The sequence below is a fragment of the Callithrix jacchus genome, chromosome 8 (genome assembly GCF_049354715.1).
Source record: "Callithrix jacchus isolate 240 chromosome 8, calJac240_pri, whole genome shotgun sequence".
Taxonomy (NCBI): Eukaryota; Metazoa; Chordata; class Mammalia; order Primates; family Cebidae; genus Callithrix; species Callithrix jacchus.
The window spans coordinates 116256030-116281344 of record NC_133509.1 but is presented as its reverse complement, the minus strand read 5'-3'; the positions used below and the strand labels follow the sequence as shown (position 1 = coordinate 116281344).

The 25315-nt window shown below is 41.1% G+C and overlaps 1 protein-coding gene and 1 pseudogene across 18 annotated transcripts in view; both read left to right on the top strand.

Annotated features, from left to right (window-relative positions):
• STON2 (stonin 2) overlaps positions 1-25315 on the top strand; it is a 189125-nt gene that overhangs the window by 128773 nt on the left and 35037 nt on the right. The window lies entirely within an intron of this gene.
• On the top strand, positions 17662-18223 carry LOC103795866 (ubiquitin-conjugating enzyme E2 variant 2 pseudogene; annotated as a pseudogene).

The following is a 25315-nucleotide window of genomic DNA, read 5'->3' as shown; positions in this document are numbered from 1 at the left end:
ATGGTGGAGGCTGGGAAGCAGGTTTTGTGCAGTGAGCTAGTGCCAAGACCCTCTCCCCCAGTTGCTGTGGGTGAGAGAGTAATTCAGAGTGATCAAGCACTGCATTGTTAACAGGCTTCTGTGTCTCAAATATTTATTCCAAAAGCTGTTGGTTCACCGACATGTGAAGGAATAAAGTTACTGCCTCTGGTTCCTGCCCTAGCCCAAACTTGAATACCTGGGAAGATATTAATAAAAATGTGGGAAAGACAAGGCTACATGTAAAGTCAATTTGAGGAATTACGTTGTGTTTATATCAGAGTGCAAGGATGCTGAGCTAAAGGGTTTTATAGGAGAGCAGTATGGGAAACTGCAGTAAAAACTGCTCAGACCAGAGGCACTGCCATGACACCTGTGAAGATTCGGCCTGTGCCAAGTGCTCTGACTCTGAATATGCAACACAGGTTAGTTTTTGGCAACTCTGTGCAGGCAACTTAAGGATGCCCCGAACAGAGCAGCCTGTGCTTAACATGTCTAGGTTTCTAGAACTGCAGTGAATCACCCTAAAACATGGTGTACCAAGATGGCACATCTGAACCTTCTGGCATATAGGAAGCCTATGAAGTTCGCTGTGAGTGAAGGGATGAGTGGGGAGGGTCACAGGTAGGGTGCAAATACCTTTCTTAGAGTGAATGCCCCTCTTCTAAGTTTCAGGAAAGTGCAATATGTGTTTTGCTGGAGGTAAATCAGCAATACTTCATCGGTGTCATGGCCAGTGTTCCTGTGGTGATAATGCAAGTAGTTTGCTTTTTTGTGGCTCTAGTTTCCCCTTGGCTGATTAATCGAAAGCATAGATTGCTTGCAGCCCCATCAGCCAGCTCATTAAAGTACAATCCCAGAATGCCACTTATTTGGAGCCAAATGAGCAAGAAGTGGAGGTGGGAACCATGATGATGATTTTGCCTAATGATTGCTGGTTCACATTTGTGACTTTTCAGTTATGATTAAAAGACTAATGGAAGTCACTCAAAGCTGCCCATGCACTTAACAGCACGGATAGCCGTCCTGACTCTCATAGGTATTGTACATTGGATGCTACACGTTACAGTACAGAAACATCACCACCCCAAACGTGCTTTTCTCCCAGAATCAGTGCTCAGAAATAGAATACAGTTTAGAAGACTGTTGGCAACATTTCCTCCATGTAGTGCCAGCCCCCTATTAACTTCAGTAGAGATGGCACCAAGGTCAAGCGGTGGAAGAAGAGAACTAGGGCCAGCAAATGACAGGTTTTTTTTAGGGGAAACTTATGTAGAGGGATGGTCCATTGGCAGCAGGCTGAACAGGAAAACCACACCACTTATAAAAAGCAAAAGCATGCAGTTTATATAGCATTTTCACTTGTCACCCTCCCCCAAAGCTCCACCTGGCCACCTTCATTTAACCCAAACCAAAAGGCCTTGACCCAGTATGGCCGGGTTCCATGCGATGGGATGGGGGCTTCAGATGTTCCTCATGGTTAAGAAATGGATCTCAGGGATGGCTGCTTTCTGAAGAGAATTCTCCCTAAGAATCCTTAGCTTACAACTCTGAACACGTTCAAGTGCATCTGCCATACGCTCCCATTCGTGGTCTCTTTGGTGTGTTTTTAGAACTTCCTGGGGTTTCTTTCTGAAGCAAAGTAAATGCAACTGCTTGAATTTGGCTTTCCTAAGGCAACTTCATGGTGAATTTAGCATTTCTTTTTATTTCATTGTTTTTTTCATCTACTCCTGTTGCTTAGTCCTTTAATCAGTGACTGTACCAAGCAGACTGAAAACTGGATATATAAATAGGTATCAGACTGTGGACTTGAGACAGCCTTGCCTTTGAGCAGCATGCACTTTCTCCTTACCAGTTGCTGAATCACCTCCAGAAAGCCTTCAGACACTAACTAGCTGTGGCCAACACTTTACCATCCTGTGTTTGAATAATTCATCTTCTTCTTCTTCTTCTTCTTCCTCTTCCTTCTCCTCCTCCTCCTCCCCCTTCTTCTTCTCTCTCTCTCTTTCTTTCTTTCTCTTCCGCCTCCTCTCTTCTTTCTTCTTTCTAACTTAAAAAAAAAAAAAAAAAAAAAATAGAAGCAGGCTCTTACTTTCTCGCCCAGACTGATCTTAAGTGATCAGCTCAAGTGATCCTTCTGCCTTGGCCTCCCAAAGTGCTACGATTATAGGCATGAGCCACCAGGCCTGGCCCACATGTAAACATTTAAAGAATTTTAGTGGAGCTATCCAAAAGGTCATGGTGATTTTTCTGAAAAATAGAAAGCAGCACCTTAGCTGTAGCAATGCTATGATAACTGCTGCTACATCCTAGGCAGACTGCATGCATCTTGGAGCTTGGATCAGGGAAAATAGTGTGGATTCAGGCCCTGAAGAATTAGTGCATTTTCAAAGTGGTCACAGTCTGGCGAGGGTGAGTAAAGAAGAGAGGTAGAATGCAGAGGGCCTAGGAAACAGCTGGTGGCTAAAAATCTAATTAGCATCGGCCTGTAGTTTTCAAGGAGCTCCAGTTTCCTGCTCTTTTTTTTAATGCTTCGGTGCTCCTCATGGTAATGCTCTGGGTCCTTTGGAGGGTATGGCCCTGATGATCATTGTTACGTTTCATCTGTAGGCACATCCTAAGCCAAGAGGAGACATCACAGAGACATGTCCTGAACACATCCTCCTAAGAGTGGCATGTCATCCAATCCTCTTAAAGAACCCCAAAAGACAGCGAGTATGGTGGCTTATGCCTGTGAGTGCTCACTCCAGCACTTTGGGAGGCTGAGGCAGGTGGATCACGAGGTCTAGAGATTGAGACCATCCTGGCCAACACGGTGAAACCTCATCTCTACTAAAAAATACAAAAATTAGCTGGGCATAGTGGCGCATGCCTGTAGTCCCAGCTACTTGGGAGGCTGAGGCGGGATCATTGCTTGAACCTGGGAGGTGGAGGTTGCAGTGAGCCATGCTTGTGCCACTGTACTCCAGCCTGGCGCCTGGTGACAGAACAAGACTCTGTCTCAAAAAAAAAAAAAGAAAGAAAGAACCCCAAAAGATAATACAAAATAGTGCTGAGAGTAAATAGATTGCTTTCACTTTAGTTTCAGACTGAAATCTTGAGGATTAAGTAAGGTGTACGTGTGTGCGGACAGGAGTAGAACTAATGAATATCAGATGAAGCTTTAACCTATGGACTTGGTAACTTGTTGAGATGAGAGTGAAAACTTCAGCCCTCACTTAGAAATCACATTTGGCCAGAAGTGCTCTCACCTCCACCCCAGGGTGTTATGCTGTGTAATGGATTAATTTTTAAAATGGTTACAATTATTCTCCTCTTTAAATCTGTTTCCTTGAGATAGGACTTTGCAGCTTTCTTATCAAGGAGTGGAGTCTCTTTTCCCAGCCCCTGAATGTGGGCTTAGCCTTACTACTTACTTTGGCCAACAGAATTCAAATAGAAGTGAAGGTGTCCAGGTATGTTGGTTCCAAGCCTAGGTCCCAAGCCCAGGTCTTAAGAGGTTCACTCACACACTTCTTTCCCTCCAAGAAATCGGCATCTCTTAGACTATAGACAGACATTCATGGGCTTGCTTGCTGTGGCGCAGAGACCCCGTCACCCCAGGTAACAGTGACTTTACACTGGACATGTGAGTGAGGCAATCCTAGACCAGCTGGCTCACCTCAGACACTTGAGTGAGCCCAGCAGAGATCGGACAAATCCATCCAGATCCATAGACTCATAGGCAATAATAAATGCTTATTTTTTTTTTTTTTTTTTGAGGAGGGGGAGGAAGGCAGGAAGGAAGGGAATAAGGACGGTAGGGAGGAAGGAAGGGATGAAGGAAGGAAGGAAGGGAGGAAGCAGGGAGGGAGTGAGCGAGGGAGGGAGGGAAGGGAAGAAAGGAAATCAAGCAATGAAAGAGACATTGCCGACCTGGATCTAGAGGTTTACAAGTTGATTTCTTTTTTTTTGAGAGAAGGAAATTAAAAAAAAATAATAAGTAAAGGAGAGGAAGAGAAAGAGGGAGAGTAAATGGAAATATTGCTTTATTTTGAAAAAAATTGGGTATTAATAATGGCCAATCAATGTTTCATTTAAACTAATGGGTAGGTGTGATGTGGTATTGACAAGAATGTATACTTTGTGTATTTGAAGTGGAGAGCTCTATAAATATTTATTAAGTTTACTTGTTCTGGATCTGAGTTCGAGTCCTTGATATCCTTATTAATTTTCTGTCTCATTGAATCTAAGTCTTCTATCTGGGTGTTAGGATCGTTAGCTTTTGTTGTTGCATTGATCCTTTTACCACTATATCTTTGTTGCTTTAAAATCTATTTTATCCGATACAAGAAATGCAACTCCTGCTTTTTATTTATTTATTATTTATTTTTGCTCTCCATTTGGTTGGTAAATCTTTCTCCATCCCTTTGTTTTGAGTCTTTGTGTATCCTTGCATGTGAAACAGGTCTGGATGTAACATGCCGTTGGGTTTTGGCTGTGTCTTTTGATTGGGAATTCAGTCAATTTAAATTTAGGGATACTGCCATTTGATGTTGACTGGCTATTTTATCCATTCGTTGGTGTAAATTCTTCTTTATGTTGGTGCTCTTTACTTTTTAGTGTATTTTTAGAAAGGCTAATACTGGTTGTTTCTTTCTGTGTGTAATGCCTCTTTCAGAAGCTCTTGTAAAGCAGGCCTGGTGGTAATAAAATCTCTGAGTTCTTGCTTGTTCATAAAAGATTTTATTTTTCCTTCAGTTGTGAAGCTTAGTTTGGCTGCATATGAAATTCTGGGCTGAAGGTTCTGTTCTTTGAGGATGTTGAATATTGGCCCCCACTCTCTTCTGGCCTGTAGAGTTTCTGCCGAGAGATCTGCTGTAAGTCTGATAGGCTTGCCTTTGTGGGTAATCTGACCTTTTTCTCTGGCTGCCCTTAGTATTTTCTCCTTCATTTCAACCCTGGTGAATCTAACGATTATGTGCCTTGGGGTTGCTCTTCTTGAGGAATATCTTTGTGGTGTTCTCTGTATTACCTGGGGTTGAATGTTGACCTGCTTTGCTAGTTTAGGAAAATTTTTCTGAATAATATCCTGAAGGGTAATTTCCAGCTTGGATTCATTCTCTCCGTCGCATTCAGGTACACCTATCAAACGTAAATTTGGTCTTTTCACATAGTCCCACATTTCTTGGAGACTTTGCTCATTCCTTTTTATCCTTTTTTCTCTAATCTTTTCTTCACGTTTTATTTCATTAAGTTGGACTTTGACCTCTGATATCCCTTCTTCTGCTTGAACAATTCGAGTGTTTAAACCTGTGCATACTTCTCGGAGTTCCTGTATTGTATTCTTCAGTTTCATTAATTCACTCATACTCCTCTCTAAGTTGTCTATTCTCAATAGGATTTCATCAAACCTTTTTTCAAAGTTCCTAGTTTCTTTACGTTGGGCTACAACATGTTCTTTTAACTCACCGAAGTTTGTTATTATCCATTCCTTGAAGAGTGATTCTGTCATCAGGAGGCGCTCATTCTCCATCAAGCCTTGTTCCATTGTTGATGTGGAACTGTGATCATCTTTAGAGGGAGAGGCGTTCTGACTTTGAGTATTCTCAGCTTTTTTACGCTGGTTTCTTCCCTTCATTGTAAATTTATCCTCCTGTCGTCTTTGAAATTACCAACTTTCAGATTAGGTCTCTTGAGTGGACGTCCAGGTTGTTAGTTCCCAGGGCCAGAGCAGCGGCGTTAAAACTGATGGTGCTTTTCTGCCCAGGATTCTCCTGTCGGGCTTCCTTCTTGTGTCCCTAGTAGGCAACTCTGCCTTCCCGGGGCTCCAAACCTGGGTCAGAAGGGGAACCGGTCCCGTTTACTCTGCGCCGAGCGCTGCCGCGTCGAGGTGCTGGTGGAACCGCTGTGCCGACCACGAGAGTCGCGCTGGCGACTCGTGTGTCTCCACCACTGGGGGATCTTCTGCTCCTTGAGCATCCAGACTTTGTCTGAAAGTGTGGCGTCCTCTAGTTCTCCGTGCCTTCCCTGAGAGCTGCAATCCCGGGATGTTAGCGATCGGCCATCTTGGATCGTTCTCCCAATGCTTATTGTTTTAAGCTACTGAGTTTTGGAATGGTTTGTTATACTAATATAGCTGACTGATACATGTAGTTCCCTGGTAATGGTCCCCTTTTGGGGTCTATTAATGTCATTATAGATCCTTAGTTCAACTCAGTAGAAGAGATTCAATCATTGGATGGAGGAGTTCTATTAATTGGGGTGGTGAGTCCTCAATCCTTATGATTGTCAGAATTACTCTGAGACATTTTTAACACAGATGCCTAGGCCTTGTACTAGAGTATTCAATCAAATATCTGTAGATGAAGATTCAGAACCTGCAATTTTTAAAGCTCTGATTATTGGCCAGGATTAAAACCCAATAATTCAAGAGTCTTGCCAATCCCTCCATTACTGAAAGATGCAGTGATTCCAGTTCATCTCTACTTAAGCAAATAACATGCAGTTCATTACTGACTTCATGTACTTCTAGCTGCAAAAGTAAACTTTATGATCACCTTTGGCCAAAACTAACCCAGATGCTAGACAGGAAGAATCGACAGTTGCAGATTGATGGCTAGAATTGTATATTGTTTACCATTGTGTCTCCCTGGGGTTTACAATCTGATGTGGACTCATGAATAAATCCTGGACACTGGGAATGTAATAGGACCTTGCTCTGAAGATCTTAGAGCCTAATAAAAAAAACTCAGATATCAATTATTTATCATGTATTAAGAAAACAAAGCAAACAGTATTTTAACCATTAAATTATAGGTGAAATTTTACTATGGTGTGTGTACCAGTTGTTGCTTACAATAATGCTGTGTTACAAACAACCACAAAATCTGTTTTATACAACAATGTGCATTTCTTTTTTTTAGGTTTTTTTTTTGTTGTTGTTGTTATATCTTGTTTATTTTTTCTTTTTACTTTTTTTCTCTTTTTCTTTTTTTGTTTTTTTTATTTTTAATTTTTTTCTTTGTTAACAATGTGCATTTCTTAATCCCCATGTCTGTAGTTTGAGGGGGGCAATTGGCTGATTCTAGGCTGGGCTCAGAGGTGGGTAGCTTTATGCCACATCTCTCATCCTTCCCTTGGCACCAGCTGCTAGCTTGAGCCTGTTATTCAAGCCCATCTCTGCCATCTCCACGAGAATAACATGCTCAATTTAAGCTTCTGATATCATTAATCTGTTAACATCCTGTTGGTCAAAGAAAGTCACGTGGAGTTTGTCAAGGGGCAAGGAAATGTATTTCACTTTTTAATTTTTTTTTAAATTTTTTATTATATTTTTTGAGACAGAGTCTTACTCTGACACCAAGGCTGGAGTACGATGGTGTGATCTCAGGTTCCATCTCCCAGCCTCGAGTGATTCTTGTGCCTCAGTCCCTGAGTAGCTGCAATTACAGGCACCTGCCACCACACCTGACTAATTTTTGTATTTTCACTAGAGATGGGGTTTCACCGTGTTGGCCAGGCTGGTCTCAAACTCCTGGCCTCAAGTGATCTGCCCGCCTCGACTCCCAAAGTGCTGGGATTACAAGTGTGAGCCACCAGGTCCAGCCTATTTCACTTTTTGGTGTGAGAAGCTGCAAATAGTTGTGGCAAAGGGCATGGATATGGCGAAGAGTGAAGAAATAGGGCAATTAAAATACTCTTTGCCAGTGGGGGAAGGGTGTATGAGGAGGAGGTTGCATTTTTTTTCTGCTTTGGAAGGCTTCTGAAGTCCTAGCTGGACCCTAGAATAACCCAGAGGCAGAGAAATGTGCATCCTCTGGAGCCATCTTCTGCTCCTTGTGATGTGGAAGTAAGCAGGGGACTCATAGCCCCTATGATCTGTCTAAAGGAATTTGAAGGGAAAGAAACTCCTGCTGGGCACGGTGGCTCACACCTGTAATCCTAGCACTTTGGATGGCCAAGACTGGCAGATCACTTGAGGTCAGGAGTTCAAGATCAGCCTGGCCAACATGGTGAAAATACAAAAATTAGCTGGGCACAGTGGTGTGCACCTGTAATCCCAGTTACTCAGGAGGCTGAGGCAGGAGAATTGCTTGAACCCAGGAGGTGGAGGTTGCAGTGAGCTGAGATTGCAGCACTGCACTCCAGCCTGGGTGGCAGAGCGAGACTCCACCTCAAAAAGAAACTTCCATAAATAAGTAAATAAGTAGGTAGGTAGGTAAGTAGGTAGGTAGGTAGGTAGGTAGGTAGGTGGGTGGGTGGGTGGGTGGATGGATACGTAGGTAGGTGGGTGGATGGATGGATGGATAGATAGATAGATAGATAGATAGATAGATAGATAGATAGAAACTCCTGATGGTATTTCAAATTTATTAGCTGCAGAAATGGCATTGGAATCCCTGTAGAATGAATGCCTCTGTTTCCATTCCCACTGTATCCTCTAAAATGTAAAAGAGTATGGGTTACTGGGCTTGGTTATTCACTGCCCAGATCCAGGAGGGTTATTATGTGGGTGGTCTCATTACCTTAGATCACATGATATCCCTTTATTGTCATCCCCTTTTTCTCAGGTGAAAAGGAATGAGTTTCCATCTACTCTGAACACTGGGACCTTTTCCCGTAGTCTAGCCCAACAGTGCCAGGGGTTAAAAGAGATTTTGGTGAGACTGTCCCTTCCTGATTACACATCTTTCCCTGATTTGTTTTGTGAATGGCATGGGGCCTGAGCCTCTCTCATTGAAACAGAAAACCAGTGTTGATATGATTGAGATTCTCAGATATTCTCCAGGGCAGAAATTATGTTTTATGGTATGACTAAGAAGAATAAAGCACTTTAATTTAGGCCACTAATTTACAGGCTTTGCTATCGATCATTCTGTGCCTTTCGATATATGTGGCTAGTACGGTTTGTATACTTGTCCCCTCCAATTCTCATGTTGAAACGTGATCCCGTATTTTGGAGGTGGGGCCTGGGGGGAAAGTGTGGGTCCTGAGGGCAGATCCCTCATGAATGGCTTGTGTGCCCTCCCTTTGTTAATGAGTGAGTGCTCCCTCTGTTCACTCAAGAGCTGGTTGTTTAAAAGAGCCTAGAGTGTTCTTTCTCTTGCCATGTGACATGCCTCCTCACTCTTCACCTTCCACCATGATTAAAAGCCTCCTGAGTCCTCACCAAAAGCAGATGCTGCTGCCATGCTTCTTGTACAGTCTACAGAACCATGAGCCCAAATAAACCTCTTGTCTTCATAAATTACCCAGTCTCAGGTATTCCCTTATAGCAACGCAAAATGAACTAACACCATGGTGTATCAGATTTACCTGTGAGGAAACTCAGGTACAAAGGATTATGTAACCTTCCTGAGATCACATCTATTGGCCAACTGAGATTAGCCACCTGTCTTCTTGTTTTTTCAGCTTTTTCTTGGCAATCTGCTTGATAGTGCCTCGTTTCCCAAAACAAGCATTACTTATTGAGTATAGCATTACTTACTGAGTTAATCTTCCTACGAAACCCTGCTTCCCTACTATTTGTGCTTCCTGGCTGGAAGGTGTTTCACAATATGAGATTTCCATACCACACTGTTAGAGAAAGTAAGCTGGATTATAGGTCATTCCTAAATTGCACTTCCTGAAGTTTCTTCATTATTGCCCTGACCACAGAAATAGATGGGGAGGAGACTATTTAGAAGTCCTCACCGGGTCTTTGTGCTGCTAATGGTGCTGCCTTTACATGTTTTCTGAGCCCTCACCTGCCATTTCTGTTACCTGGTGACTGTAAATGAGGGATCATAACCTCATGTTCAGCAGTGGTTCCCTGACAGATGATACTGTTTCTGTATTACGTGAAGAAATTGGTGTAATTAAACAACGTATTTTAACTAATGTTTTGTAGGAGGCATGATATGATTGGCATTTCTAATGGTATTCTTCTCAAATTAACACATGCAAACAATCAAACAATTGCAATGGCCCAGAATATATAGGGTCTGCTACAACTAATAGATAAGCTGGTTATCTTGCACAGGTTGTTATCTCTCTAGTGATGTTTTTGCTGTGAACCTCATGTGTCTCTCATATATACCAATGCTACATAATGTATTATTTGAGCAATAATTTCATATCCTCCTCCTTCTTGCTCAATGCCAAGGGCCATGTCTGACTTGTTACCCCTTAAAATCTGGGAGCCAACATAATAGAACGTTAATAGGTATTGAACAAGTGAATGAGCAGATGCTAAGACTATACAGCATCCAGCTCCTAAGAAATATTTGGGATTCTTCCCAGGTATTTCTGCCCCTGAGAAAGGACAGTAAAGGGTTAATGTTCTCTGCAGGAGCAGGAGGGATTTGGATATGGATCTCAGCAGAGCTGCTGGAATCACATTCTTTCTGCTACTATAGCAACAGGTTGAGAATTCTGCCAGCCCTGCCTACGTTGGAAATGCCTGTGTGCAGGCGACTTCATTGTCTCAGGGGACAACTGTGTTTTCTATGATGTTTCAATAAAGCAGCTTCTTTTTGGAGACAAAGAGATCAGCACAAAGCAGGCGCTAATAATCATGGAAAGGCAGAGCAAGATCTTGTTTTGATTGAAGAGACATTTCCAATCTTTTGTCCCTTGAAGGGGTGTTGAGTAAGGAAAGAATTAAGGTTTCATCTGTAGCCAGTAGCATCTTTTACTGCCTTCTAAAGGAGGCCTCTCCTGAAATCTAATTCCTGGCAACATTTCAAACCTTTCTCTTACTATTATTGCTTAGCAAGTAGAGTGATAGTAAAAGCTCTTGCCTGTGTTCACGTCTAAATTTGGAGATGCCAGACTGGACCAGAATGTAGGTTTTCCTCTGCATTTACCATTCTTCTAACCAACTCTGTACCTCGTCATTTACTGAGAAAATCTAACCAAGAATGCAAAATGGAGGTGTTAGGCCAGGTGCAGTGGTTCACCCCTGTAATCCCAAGGCTTTGGGAGGCTGAGGTGGGAGGATTGCTAGAGCCCAGGAGTTCAAAGCTGCAGTGAGCCATGATTGTGCCATTTCACGCCACCTTGGGCAACAGAGTAATCCCCCATCTCTAAAAACAAAACAAAATGAAAAAAGGACATATTATTCTTTTTTTTTTTTCACATTTGTTGATTTTTATTCGTGATCTCTTTTTCAATACAATTTACACCCTCATCCCCATTTCCAGTCTGATTATACAAGTGCTAAGTGGCAGAAAGGTCTGGAATAAATACATCACAAAAAAGAGGCAAAGCTGTGAAACTAAGTTGCTTATTTGGTGTAGCAGTGTTGTAAAGAGAAGAACAACGGGAAGCTACAGAGGAAAGTTGATTAAATGGTATTAAGTTCCCGGGGCTTCACAGCATGTAATAAAATGCGTCACCTCTTACTCAGGCCTGTTTCTTGTGATCTCTGTAAGAGGCAGGGAAGGCTCAGGTGTGGTGATAATCAGAACTTAGGGCTAATTGTGATTCTTGCTGGGTTAATGCAGAGAATCAATAGGCCTTAACTATCACTTTAGATTGATGGATCACTTTTCCACAGTACCATGAGTACATCTAAATCTTGTTTTCACTTTGCATGTCGGCCAGAAAATCTGCCTGGTTCACTCTTTGTTGCTGGTTTACAAATACATTTTTGTCAAACATACCTGGATATATTGATCTTTCTTCACAAACAGCACAGAATTCAGTTTTTCGAAGCTTTTACCTTTATCCCACTATAGACCATTTGAATATAGGATAAGCCCTTTCATCTTGTGTAAGTTTCAGGGCCCCATTATCACTGCCTTGAAGTTTGTGTGGCCACTGAAACTGCCATTCTGGCAGTGTAGTCAGAAGAGCACTGGGTTGGGCACCAGAAGCCTGGAGGTCTTGTCCCACCAGGAAGTGGCCTTGGCCAGCTCATATGGGGATTTTAATTTCACTACATGTAAAATGAAAGACTTGGATGAGATTTCCAAAATTTGTGTTGTATCTCTTCCTACATGCAAAAAAGCAGGATTCCAGTTGTTTTAAAAGTAGAACAGGCTTTGCTTCATTGAAGTCATAATTTGCAAGGCACTGGAGGGCTCTGTCGCTTACTCTTCCCTAACGCTTAATCACACACCATATCACCTCTGTGCTTCACTGCTGCTTCATCAGGGAAGCCTTCCTTGAACCTCAAGCTAGATCAGGGCTTCCAGTTGATGTTCCTATATAAATTTGTTATTTTCTTTCATCATACCTAACCACACTTGGTAATGACCTGTTTCATTGGTGTGTGTGTGTGTGTATGTGTATGTATGTATGTATATATATATATGTATGGTTTTTTGTTTATTTGTTTTTTGATGCTCTGTCACCTGGGTTGGAGCCCAGTGGTGTGATCTTGGCTCACTGCAACATCCACCTCCTGGGTTAAAATGATTGTCTTGCCTCAGCCTCCAGAGTAGCTGGGATTATAGGCACCCGCCATCATGCCCGGCTAATTTTTATAATTTTAATAGACATGGGGTTTCACCATGTTGGCCAGAGTGGTCTCAAACTTCTGACCTCAAGTGATCTACCCGCCTCGGCCTCCCAAAGTGTTGGGATTACAGGAGTGAGCCACCGTGCCTGGTCTGGTTTTTTTTTTTTTTTTTTTTTTTAATTAATTTTCTCACTCACTGTAAGCCTAAAGACTTGTGAAGCAAGCGCCCAATCTGTTTTGTTCACCATCGTATCTGCATGTAGGAGTCAGGCAGTAAACATTCACTGAATGACAGAAGGTCTGTCAGGCTTTATAGAGGGTCTAAAGACGATTCTATCATAGCCTCTGTCCTCAAGGATCTTAAGATTTACTTTCTCTGTTTTTCTTCTCTTCCTTTATTATCTACCCCTCGGACCCAAAATATGTTACTGGAAATTAAAACAAAACAAAACTTTCTGGGTTCTTGTCCTCGATCTGATCATGAGATAGGTTTTGATTTTCCTTGATGGGACTAATAAGTCTTTTGTGAGAAACCATGGAATGAGGCCAGGCCCTGAAGGAGATTATAGAAGATAGTATCTAGAATGGAAATTGTAGACAAAGAGAGAGAGAGGTAGGAAGGGAGGAGTACCAGGAAGACAATGACAAGAAGAGCAATGAAAGCATGGGGCTTTGCCCATTTAATTAGTTTGCCTGTCAGAGTCCTTCTCTTTTGACTGCCAAGCCTTACAAGCAAGGACATGTTTCTTAAATAGAATTCTTACCGGCAGTGTTGTGTAATAGCACAAAGCATTTGCTACCAAAAGATGATAACATGCACACAAAAAGTTGTCTGAATTGCAGAAATTATTTTGCTTTTAAAAAATTACCAATTTTCTGTTTTCTTTTCTTTCTTTCTTTTTTTTTTTGAGACAGAGGCTTATGTGTCACACAGGCTGGATTGCAGTGGTGTGCAGTGGCTCACTGCAACCTCTGCCTCCTGGGTTCAAGTGATTCTCATGCCTCAGCCTCCTGAGTAGCTGGGATTACAGGCATGCATCACCACGCCCAGCTAATTTCTGTATTTTTAGTCAAGACGGGGTTTTACCATGTTGATCATGCTGTTCTCGAACTCCTGACCTCAGGTGATCCACCTTGGCCTCCCAAAGTGCTGGGATTACAGGTGTGAGCTACCGCGCCCGGCCAAAAATTACCAATTCTCAACAGGACTGGCAGGTTCCTGCAAACCAGTAGTTATGTTCAGTACAAGCAAATACATCATGAAGCCGGAGGTAGCCATTACACCTGTTATGTTTAAACAGTGAAAGGCAATTTGATTTTAAGCAGCAAGGCTAAGTCTAGATCCTGGAGGGCAAGGGGGAGAATTCCTTAGGTTGGAGATACAAAGGATATTCATCTGCTAAGTACAGGAGACGTGGGGAGAAGTTGATTGAATTAGAAGGTACAAATTCTTTTATTCTTTTTGAGTTTGCAAGTTACAGAGTAAGTAGTTCAGGGGAGTTTTTCTATGCAAATTCAGTTTCAGTAGAAAGCATAAGCTCTGTACCTTCAAGAAGTGAAGCAGCCTCTGTGCTTTACCCTGAGGATGGCTGTAGATAAAAGAGTATGGGCAGATAAGACCAATAAAAGCTTTCCTGACTTCTCTCCCTAAGAATTTAGCTTTCATGACAAAAGCCAGACTTGCTCTGCATAGTTGTCAGAGGTCCCTTTTTGCCAGCAAAAAGGGTGTTAGTAGCCTGCCTTTTTATGCCTGCTTAGTCCAGTTGGGAGCTTAGATCCCAGCAGACTATATCCGTCCCAGAGTCATTTCAGGAAAAGAAAAATGACTAAGACAATCACATGATCTCTCTTCTTTGAGGAAGAAGGAATTTTAGCCAAGAATGCAAGGTGGGCCTGTAGGCTTGATACTCATGCTGCACACATGCTATACACAGAAGCATGTGCATGTGAACACACACACGTGTGTCCGTTCTGCTTATTCACTTACTTATGAAGAGACATGCCATGTTGGCTAAAGACCAGGAAATAATTGTGTTGAGTTGATAAGTAGCCAAATCATAAGGCTCACATGTCTCATCGGGCAATATTAATTGGCCAATCCTTCATTTACAAAAAATATGCAAAACAAAAATGTTTGAATGTGGTGCTTTCCTATCTGATGTCCCCTGACTGGTTTCCAGAGAAAGTCTCCTGTAAGCATTCTCTTTGTTTCCTAGGGATCTGCTTCTTTCTAGACCTGTGGGAAAAAACACTTTAACAGAATTATTTACAAAGCCAATCCCTTTCTTGTCAGTGGCAAAGCCTCTCTTAAATTTCAGCTCTGTCACCTCCTAACTCTACAACTAGAAGCCGTTATTTAACCTCTATGCCTCATTTTCTTCAATTTTATGTAGAGTTAATAGAATGTCTCTGTCACAGGATTCGTGTGAGAAGGAAATAAGATCATCTAAGAAATCTTTTTTTGTACAGTACCTGGCTCCTAGTATGATTTTAAAAATGGTTACCGTTTTTAATAGATACCTTGCAGAGATATTCAGCATTTTCTTTTCTCCTTCAAGCTTCACAAATTAGAAACACCCCTTGTGACATTTGGTACTTCTCAATATCACGGGTTCTGTTGGGGTAGGAGGAGAGGTGAGTAGGAGAGGCGGGCAGAGCAGAACAGAGATGATTAGGCAGGAATGAGGGCACAAGAGACCTTTTCCCATACTCTTCTCCTGCCTCCCATTCCTTACTCTTTCTGGTATATTATACTGCTTCTTAACCTGTTGATGGCTGGATATAATACTAGGCGCAATACAAAAAAGAATATAAATTCAGCCCTATTATCCAGGAAGTGGTCATCTAAGTCCCAGGCTTACTCTCCCCTCTTCTCCTTGTCCATATACTTGCTGTTTGGCTCAAATCCTAGCTCAAACCTACCCTGCACACTGATGCCTACTAGGGAACAAGTACTCAAGGGATATCAGTGGCACCTGTTGACTCACTGTAGAAGAGAGAATTAGTCCTTGAATCCTTTGCACTTAGAAGAAAACACCTATGAAAAGTCAGAGAGCAAGTCACATATCAAACTTCCTGGATGCTCCATTTCCTCAGGACTTTCAGGCTTGAGGGGAAGGAATGTGAATCACTGGACCTGGAAAGAGGACACAGGGGAGAGGAAACAGGAGGTTTCCTGTCCACCTCTGCTGTAAAAGAGGTATCAGTGTAATGCAGCAGAGTGTCCTGGTGCATGGAATAGGAGGGATAATTGAATATTAAATGAGATATATATAAAGCATATCATTTTAGGGCCCGCATGTAGTAAGTCCTCAATAAATGTTAGCCATAATTAGTTTATCAATAACATTTGGATACTTAGCTGTTTGGAGGGCAATTAGACTTCTCAGTCTTACGTAAACCTTACTATCTGTTCCTAATGCTGCCAGCCACTCACTTGTTGACCACATTGAATGGGGAGGAGATGCTACTCACACTGGTCCATCTATCTGTACCTAGAGTTTCTCTTAGTTTTTCATGGGTTGAAATTAAATGACCCATTTTGAGTGTTCACAGATACTGTTCTGTGTAAGAGAAAAAGTGTATGACAAGCAGGCATATCACAAAACAAGTAGGCAGATCTCCTGGCAATGACTGCAGGATGGCCTTATACTTATATGTGTTTTATCTTTAATGTGAATTTTTATTTTACTGTTTCTTTTATTTGTGTCTTAACAAAAGCAGTGTAATACTCTTAATTCATTCTGGCCAAAGTTGGGTGGCTTACATTGTTGTCTTTCATAATATAAAGCAGAAGAAGAATAGCCACGAATTATAGGGTTTTAAAGAAAGGATGAATTCAGGATCATCCAATTCAGCCCCCTCATTTTAAAATGTGGAAATTGATTCCTAGGGTATTAAATAATGGATTTTCTTGGTGGCCAAAGGGCAGGTCTCCCATCTCTAAATCAGAGTACTACATATATGATCTTTTGACCTGCTACTCTTCCAAAGTGACCATGGACATAGAACCATTTGAGAACTGCTGTTTTGAAACGTAAGTGTGGTCATCTATGCAGAGGATTCTCAAATAAGGTAACACCACCTTTGGCCCAGGCTCTTCCTGTCTTTGGCACATTGTCCCTAACTCTCTACAGGAAATACATGCCTGTCTGTTATTTGGAAGAGGCAATGATGATAGAAAGGATGGTTCCTGTTTTCTTCCCTCTTTAGGATACCTCCTCCACAAACTATGCCCTTAGATACAAAATCATGATCAAAACAAAATAAGATTCCTGAGCTCCATGCACAGTCCTAGGGATTGCCTAGAAAGAATGTTTTATAGTGGAACCTCATCCTCTAGCTCTGCACTTCCAAGGAAGGGTCAGATTTGCAGAGCATAAGACCTAGGGATTTATTAATAGATTTTCTCAAGGATAATTAACTGGTTTAGAAAATTCTCTAAGTAAAATTGTAAAGTATATATAAATAAATGAGAAGGTAAAAGTATTTGGAGACAATAAATGTACATTCAAGATGTGATAGCTATTCTTCAAGCCAAGATTTAGACAATTCTAGAATTATACAGACTAAATTTTTTTCTCTATCTGTAGATTATCTTTTTAGTAGCTCAGATCCAGTATTTGGTACCTCATTGTTTGTTTAAAGCCAACAATAACAGTAACTGTTATCTATCAAGCAACTGCCATGTGCCAGTGTAATTAATGCTTTTCATGAGATCTCATTTAATTTGCATAGTACTGTGATTTAAGTATGATTTCCCTCATTTATTGATAAGGATACTGAGGCTCAGGAGTCAAGGTAACCAATTTTTTTTTTTTAGAATTTTGACAACCTATTTCCATTCTCTTAGAAGCAGGGCAAAGCAAGATTTTAGGCCAACACTGGAGAAAGGTTAATCTGGTTGCTGAACCAAATAAAGCACTCCTATAAGAAGCCTAGACTGTTCTCCATGACCCCAGAGTCCAGCCTTTTGGAATATTGAAGAGACAGCCTTTTAAAGCAGCCTTACTCTCTCTAATCCTTCCATAACCCTTCCGTGTATATGTATCTATGGGTAAAACCATGTCCTCTGGGTGACTCTGGTTGTCTCTTGAGAATTTCTGTTTTCTCCTTCAGTTCTTTCATTCTCCCTTGGACCAATAGCTGCCCTCTCTTCTCCACTCCCTCCCCTGCCGATGGGTTATTAGGGATGGATGTAGAGTTGTAGCATGAGTGGTTAGGACTTATTAGACACCAACATGGACACCGTTGAATACATGTCCCACCTTTAGCACATAGAATTCTGGGATTAGGTTTTGTCTGCTCAGTGTTCTTTTAAAAATAATTTCTTACAAGGTAGACAGGCATGATTATTGGGCCACCAAGGACAAATTATGAAAACAGAATATATAGCCTGAAAGTAGAATGTGGACCTTTATACCCCAAATCTCCTCCGTCAGTTAGATTTGTAACAAAAATTAATATGAATGGAGTAAATAATTCCAGTGGGATGGTGGATGCCCAGAGCATACCAGTGTTAGCAAAATGGCAACATTCATATAGCATTAAAGTTGTACTTCAAGAGCTAAGACGTCTAATAATGTCCAAAGAAAATATGAAGCTTCCACAGCCACCAGAAGGACAAACATACAACAATTAATTTTAGTGGATCTCAGACTTGTCTTAAATCAACAAACTTCTACTCACGTTAATGTCTTGATTAAATATCACAATGCAAAATACTCACACAATAAGTAAAAGAATTCCAGCTGGTAAACATAACCTGGACGTTTGTAAGAATATATTTAATATATGGACACCCATTATATTTTCAGGTAACAGGAGGAAAAATGCAGCACAATTTTTTTTCTCTTGTTAAGGCACTGTCATTTAGACATAAACCTGGAGTACTCGAAATAGAATTCAGGTTTACAAGATGAAAGCGTGTGGAGAAGTGTCAGGTGACAGTGGAAGCATGTGTGTTTCTAAAAAGTAAAAATCTCAAGAAAGAAAACAGAAATGGCATGCTTTATCCATCTTGCTTAGTGAAAGAGCTGCAGTTGAAATTGTTTAAAACGTAGCAGATACAATGAATATTGTCACAAATGTGTTAATTTTTGAAGCGGTGTGGGTGCTGACTGCTAGTAGTATCAAAAATATGTTCAGGATTGTTTTGATACCTGTATTTATAATAAAAAATGTTGGGGGGAGTTGATGAATTTCTGTTAAGAGCTATTCTTGTGTGTTACATGTAACAGACATGGTAAATATTTGTTTACAGTCTTTGTTTAACAAACCATGCATTTAAGTTTAAGTGAAGTCAACAAAAATTGAGATTTTGAGATTAAAGTTAGTCTTAAAATGTAAATAAAATGTGGAACTTGTCCTTAAAAATAAATAAATAAATAAAAATAATTCATTTGGCTCATACCTATAATCCCAGCACTTGGGAGGCCGAGGCAGGTGGATTACAAGGTCAGGAGTTCAAGACCAGCCTGACCAACATGGTGAAACCCCATCTCTACTACAAATACAAAACTTAGCTGAGCGTGGTGGCACACGCTTGTAATCCCAGCTACTCAGGAGACTGAGGCAGGAAAATCACTTGAACCCGAGAGGCAGAAGTTGCAGTGAGCCGAGTTGTGCCACTGCACTCCAACCTGGGCGACAGAGCAAGACCCCATCTCACCAAAAAAGAAAAAGAAAAAGAAAAAAAATAATTTCTAGGGTGGGCACGGTGGCTCACACCTGTAATACCACCACTTTGGGAAGCTAAGGTGGGCGGATCACCTGAGGTCAGGAGTTCAAGACAAGCCTGGCCAACCTGGCAAAACCCTGTCTCTACTAAAATTACAAAAATTAGCCGGTATTGTGGTGGGTGTCTGTAATCCCAGCTAGTTGGGAGACTGAGGCATGAGAATTGCTTGAACCCAGGAGACAGAGATTATAGTGAAACGAGATTGCACCCCTGCACTCCAGCCTGGGTGACAGAGCACAACTCTGTCTCAGAAAAATAATAAATAGTAATAATAATTTCTGAGTCTGAGCTAGATTGCATAAATCCAGAGCCTTGTAAATCTAATGACAGTGTTCCAAACATAAATTTCTGTTTGGAAAGTCCGTTCAGAGCCTGTGTATATTCAGTAGATAAAAGCCATCCTCCTTTAGCTTCTGTCTTCTAATAGAAGCCAAAGATGTAACAGCTTCAGATATATTATCTGATTTATCAGCCATGCCTATCAGATACAGTTGACCCTTGAACAACACGGGAGTTAGGAATGCCATTCCCAAGCAGTAGAAAATCCGTATATAACTTGACTCCCCCAAAACATAACTAGACTGGAAGTCTTACCAATAATAAAACATCAATTAACACATATTTTTTGCGTTATATATACTATAGCCTGCATTCCTACAATAAAGTGAGCTAGAGAAAAGAAAATGATATTAAGAAAACATAAGAAAGAGAAAATATATTTACTTTTTCTTAAGTGTAAGTGGATTATCATCCTCATCTCCTTCATGTTGAGTAGGCTGAGGAAGAGGAGCAGTTATCTGGGGTGGCAGAGGCAGAGGAAAATTTGCGTTTAAGTGCAGTTCAAACTCGTGTGGTTCAAGGGTCATCTGTAGACTATTCTTTTCTCAGGTATAAGAAAATTAAGGCTCAGCTAGGCTTTTCTATTTGAAATCCCACACCAGCCAGTGTCAGTTGGACTCCAGAGCTCTCACATGTTCTTTGGAATGTCCCTTTTTTAAAAAGAAAATAAATTTATAGAAGTATACTCACTAGCTTTGAGTCCAAGTGAGTTTTGACTGTTTTGAAAAATTACACTCAGTCAACCTCAAGGAATGAAGATCTTTCCCCCGCTTAGTTCATGCTGAAGACACAACACTGCCGGTTCTGAAATGCTTCCGGAAGATGCAACCCAGAAATGCCCATATGTGCACGGCTCACCAGCTTAGACTCCCTTGAAGGTGTGATTTCTTTTTGTTTGTTTTTTTAAATCTCTCTTGTTAATTCTGGCCTGTGCTCTTATTTTATGAAATGTAGACGATCTCAGGGAGTAATCACGGAGATGATTCCCCAAATACCCTTCCAGTTACAACAGTCAGAGTTTCTGTAGGTGCTCACCTCCCCATGCTTGCTATCCATGATATATTTGATTTATAGAAGTGCTCATTATTTAAATAATATTCCACCTAAATTATTGTTTGTTCTCCATTTAAATAATCAGTGTTTGTTGTTATAGTGCCAGCTAAAAAAGTAGTTATGCTTAGACACAGCTGCAGAGCTGACCTTGCTTACTAATTTGTTAAAGGGTTAATGTCCCATTGCATTTTTTAAATTGTCTGCTTTATTGAGAGGATGCTCAGTTTTAACTGGATTTCCTCGTCATTTCCCTAAATGAGGTGAAAATGCCATTGTTTTTCCTGCTGTGGTATCAAGGCAGAACCATCTCTGGGGATGTCAGGACGTCATTCTGCAGTCACAAAAGTTAAGGACTGAATTCCGTGAAGGTGAAATTTCTTGTTTGGACAGTGTGACTGATCAGACTTTAAGTCTGTGCTTAGTGCCATCTATTAATAGAGAACATCAGCCAGGCACAATGGCATATACCTGCAGTCCCAGCTACTTGAGAGGCTGAGGCAGGAAAATCACTTAAGCCCAGGAGTTCCAGGCTGCAGTGTTCCATGATCACACCTGTGAATTGTCACTGCATTCCATCCTGTGCAACATAAACTCCATCTCTTTAAAAAAAAAATAGAGAATATGGTACCTGTAGTCCCAGCTACTCAGAGGCTGAGTCATGAGAATGGAGCCAGGATCACATCCCTGTACTCTAGCCTGGGCAACAGAGCAAGACTCCATTTCACACACAAAAAAAAAATTTTTAAAAGAGAGAAAGAATATATATTTGGTTGCAATTTAAAAAAAACTTAAAAAGGAGATTGTATTACAAGTCGAAGGTGGGGGCTCCTCACAGAGTTGAAGGGAAAGTTGAATAATCAAGCAGAAAGGCCAAGCTCAGAAAAGGCAGGAGCTAGAGCAGCCTTGGGTCCCTGTTACGGACTTGCAGATGGTTTCTGCTGAGTATCACTATGTTCATGAATGAGCAACAACCATTTGCAGATTCACTTTCATTTTCCAAAAGAGCCAAATTCCAGGCAAAATGTTTTGCAGTGATTTAGGTTAGCATGTGACTACATCAGGGTGGAGAACCTTGACTGACAATCCCACCAGTCAATCTCTAATGAGTTTAAGTCCCTTAAACATACATCTTAAGATCTAAAAAGGACTAACCATAAAAGAAAAAATTGATGAATTAAATCACATGAACTGTCTGTGAAGCAAAAGCCACCATTAAGAAAGTTCAAGGCAAGCTGCAGCGTAAGAGGAAGAGATATTTGTAATAAATATATAATGACAAAGAAGTCATATCCTAAATATATAAAAAACTTCTACAGATCAACAAAAAGACAGCAGACCACCCAGTGGACAAAAGCCTTGAAAAGGTACTTCACAAAAGAGGCTATCCAAATGGCCAATAAACATATGAAAAGGTACATACCTTCAGTATTCATCGGTGTAAGTTCAGTAAAATCCACAGTATAACACACCACACACCCACCCACATAGCTAAAATGCAAATAACAGGCACTATCAAGTGTTAGTAAAAATGTAGAGCAACCAGAACACGTATACACAGTGGGTGGGAGTGTAAATTAGGACAGTCGCTTTGCATATCCAGTGACAGAACAGTTCTGCTCCTGGATACCCAAGATAAAAGCAAGTATGTATGCATCAAAGGCATGTACAAGAATATTCATAGACGCACTAGCTCTCAAATGTCCATCAACACTAACATGGATAGATTGTGTCACATTCACACAATTGAATACAATAAATAAATAAAAATTAACACATCACTTGCAATAAAATGGGTGAATCTCATAAAGGTACAGAGAACATCCTATATGAGTTCATTTATCTAAGTTTGAAAACAAGCAAGTTACAGAATGGTGTTAAGAATCAGAATAGTTATTACCCTGGGGCAAGAGGCAGTGATTGGAAGGGGGAACAAAGGGGTCTTCTGGGGATGTGTCTTTTGAGCTAGTACCTGCATGTCTTTACTTTCTAAAAAGCTACTGAACTTTAAACGTATGATTTATGTTATTTTCTGTGTATTTTATACTTTTAAAAAAATTTTACCAAAAAAGAATAACAAGCAAGGCTAAAGTAACAATGCCTGGATTTGAATCCTGATTCCATCCTTTTTTTTTCTTTTTTTTTTTTTTTAATCTGGGATGCAGTCTCACTCTGTTGCCCAGGCTGGAGTGTAGTGGCATTATCTCAGCTCACTGCAACCCCTGCCTTCCAGGCTTAAGCAATTCTTATGCCTCAGCCTCCTGAGTAGGTGAGATTACAGGCCTGTGCCATCACACCCAGCTAAATTTTGATATTTTTTTGGTAGAGATAGGGTTTTGCCATGTTGGTCAAGCTGGTCTCAAACTCCTGACCTCAAGCAATCCACCTGCCTTGGCCTTCCAAAGTGCTAGGATTACAAGTGTGAGCCACCATGCCCAGTCCTGATTCTATGTCTAACAGCGTGACCTTGGGCAAGTTACTTTTCTGTGCTTTAGTTTTGTCATCTGGAAGAGGGAGATACTGGTAGTACCTATCTCATAGGGCTGTTGAAAGGAACAAAGGAGATCATCCGGGTAAAGTGCTTGAAACAGTGTCAGATACACAGTAACCAGAAAATAACTCTTAAGTACATATATTTTATAGTGGTTACTCCATACTAGATGTGTGGGGGAATCTAAAACAGTACAAAACTATGACCTCAAGGAGGTTTTAATCATAATTAGAAAGATGAGACATGTAAAAGAACAACTATTTGACCCTACAAGAGAGTATGGGAAATTCTAAATGAATGATACCAATAAGAAAATCAGAGGAATTTGGTGGAAGGAGCGATTACTGTAGGTTAGAGTGTTCTGGGAGAAACTCATGCAGTTGTTAGAAGTCAGGACAGTGGTTATTCTTGGTCAGGGAAGAGGTTGGTCAGGAGCACTAAGGCACTTGTTTCTTGATCTTGGGTACTGGTTACATGCATGTGCTCAGTTGTGAAAATATGGAGCTATGATATGTGCACTTTTCGGTATATGTCTTCTACTTCGAGGAGGTGAAAGGGCATTGGTTTCAAAACCTGGTTGATGTTTGACCATAGGCATGTTATATAAGCTCCATGAGTTTCATTTTCCTCACCTATAAACTGTAAATATACCTCCCCTTGGGTTGTCATAGGGTTAATGAAGGCAAAATCTAGTCCAGGATGGGATAGTAAAATGTTTTATGCACCTGATCTGCTCACTGGGGAAGAGGGTGACAAACGGAAGCAGACCCTTCCTGTGTTAAGATTTGGAGCCTATATCGGGTTCATTGCTTCGTTGGAAGAATGACCTCATGTCATTATTGGTGTTGTGAATGAAACCTGTCGCAGTGTGTCATTGCGGTGGCGCAGTGACTCAGCCACCAGGGCAGAGGGCACTTCTGCCTATCAGGGCCACTGCTTGACACTTGTCCCACACCACCACTGTTGGTTTCCCTTTTCTGTGCTTAGTCATAGCCACACCTGCAAGTACACACAATGCTTGATCCAGGTATGCGTTCAGTAAATATTTGCTGAGTGCCTGCTGCGTGTCAGGCTCTGATGGATCATATAATAATGACTAAAAACAGAATAAAAGTAAAACAACATAACACATTGAAGGCTTGGCCTTCAGATATCTTGTAGTCTAGTAACAAGGTAGATGTGCTTCTTCTGAAAGCTGCTTTTTCCCCTCCTGTCTTCTTTCTCGCTCCATATCCTCTACTCACTGAGCACACATTTTCTCATTCTCATTCTAATTCTAATTTGTATTTATTCTTTCCCTCTTTTACATACATACACACATACGCGCGCGCGCGCACACACACACACACACACACACATCCTCACTGAACTCCATTCCATATAATCAGTCTGAAACCATTTAACAAAAGCAATCAACTCATAGCAAATATTTTTCTACTTGTTCCTACCCCTCCAAACTATAGATGGCAGTGCCTTGCATTAATTACAACAGAAACAATCAGTAAGTGTTCATTCTATGTACGGCAACATGTCAGGTACTTGCCCGTATCATCTGTAATTCTCACAATGGCCTGCAGAACATCATTATCCCATTTGAAAGATGAGGGACCTGCGGCTTACAGGTCTTACATAATTTTCTCAATGTCCCCCATAGCCTGTTTGTGGCACAGCACAAGCCTGCTCTCTCTTGACATGCCATCCTCCTTGTAGAGCCATCTGCCTTGTCCTGATGATTAAATGATGTAAACACCCTCTGCATCAGTCTGTCAATCAACTTAACATGCAAAGCTGTGTGTTAGCAGAAGTTGCCAACGTGGATTCTGACACCATGGCCATTCTCTTACTTTAATGAGTCTAGTGTGACTAGAAATGTCAGTAAAGAACCAGTCAGCCTCAAACAATTTCTGAGTTGTTGCATAAAAGCTTTAATATTCAGAAGCATTAACCTGCTGCACCATCAGAAGAGATTCTGAGCCTATTTCATTATCTATATTAAAATCTCAGGTGCAAGTGAGCCTTTCCATCACTGCAAGAAGAGCCTGTGTGTATTGAGAAAGTTCTGCCATTTTGGGCCTTCCTTCCTAGACTATCTCTCTTAGACTACTTTAATACTTTTAGCCTCTGTTCCAGAAATTTATAGACAGATGGGGGTGTCTGATGCTGATTGAAGTGAGTATTGCTATAAGCTGGGCACAGAGGAGCCAGCTGATACGGTGCATGCTTATAAATGCTGTTTTAAATGGTTTTT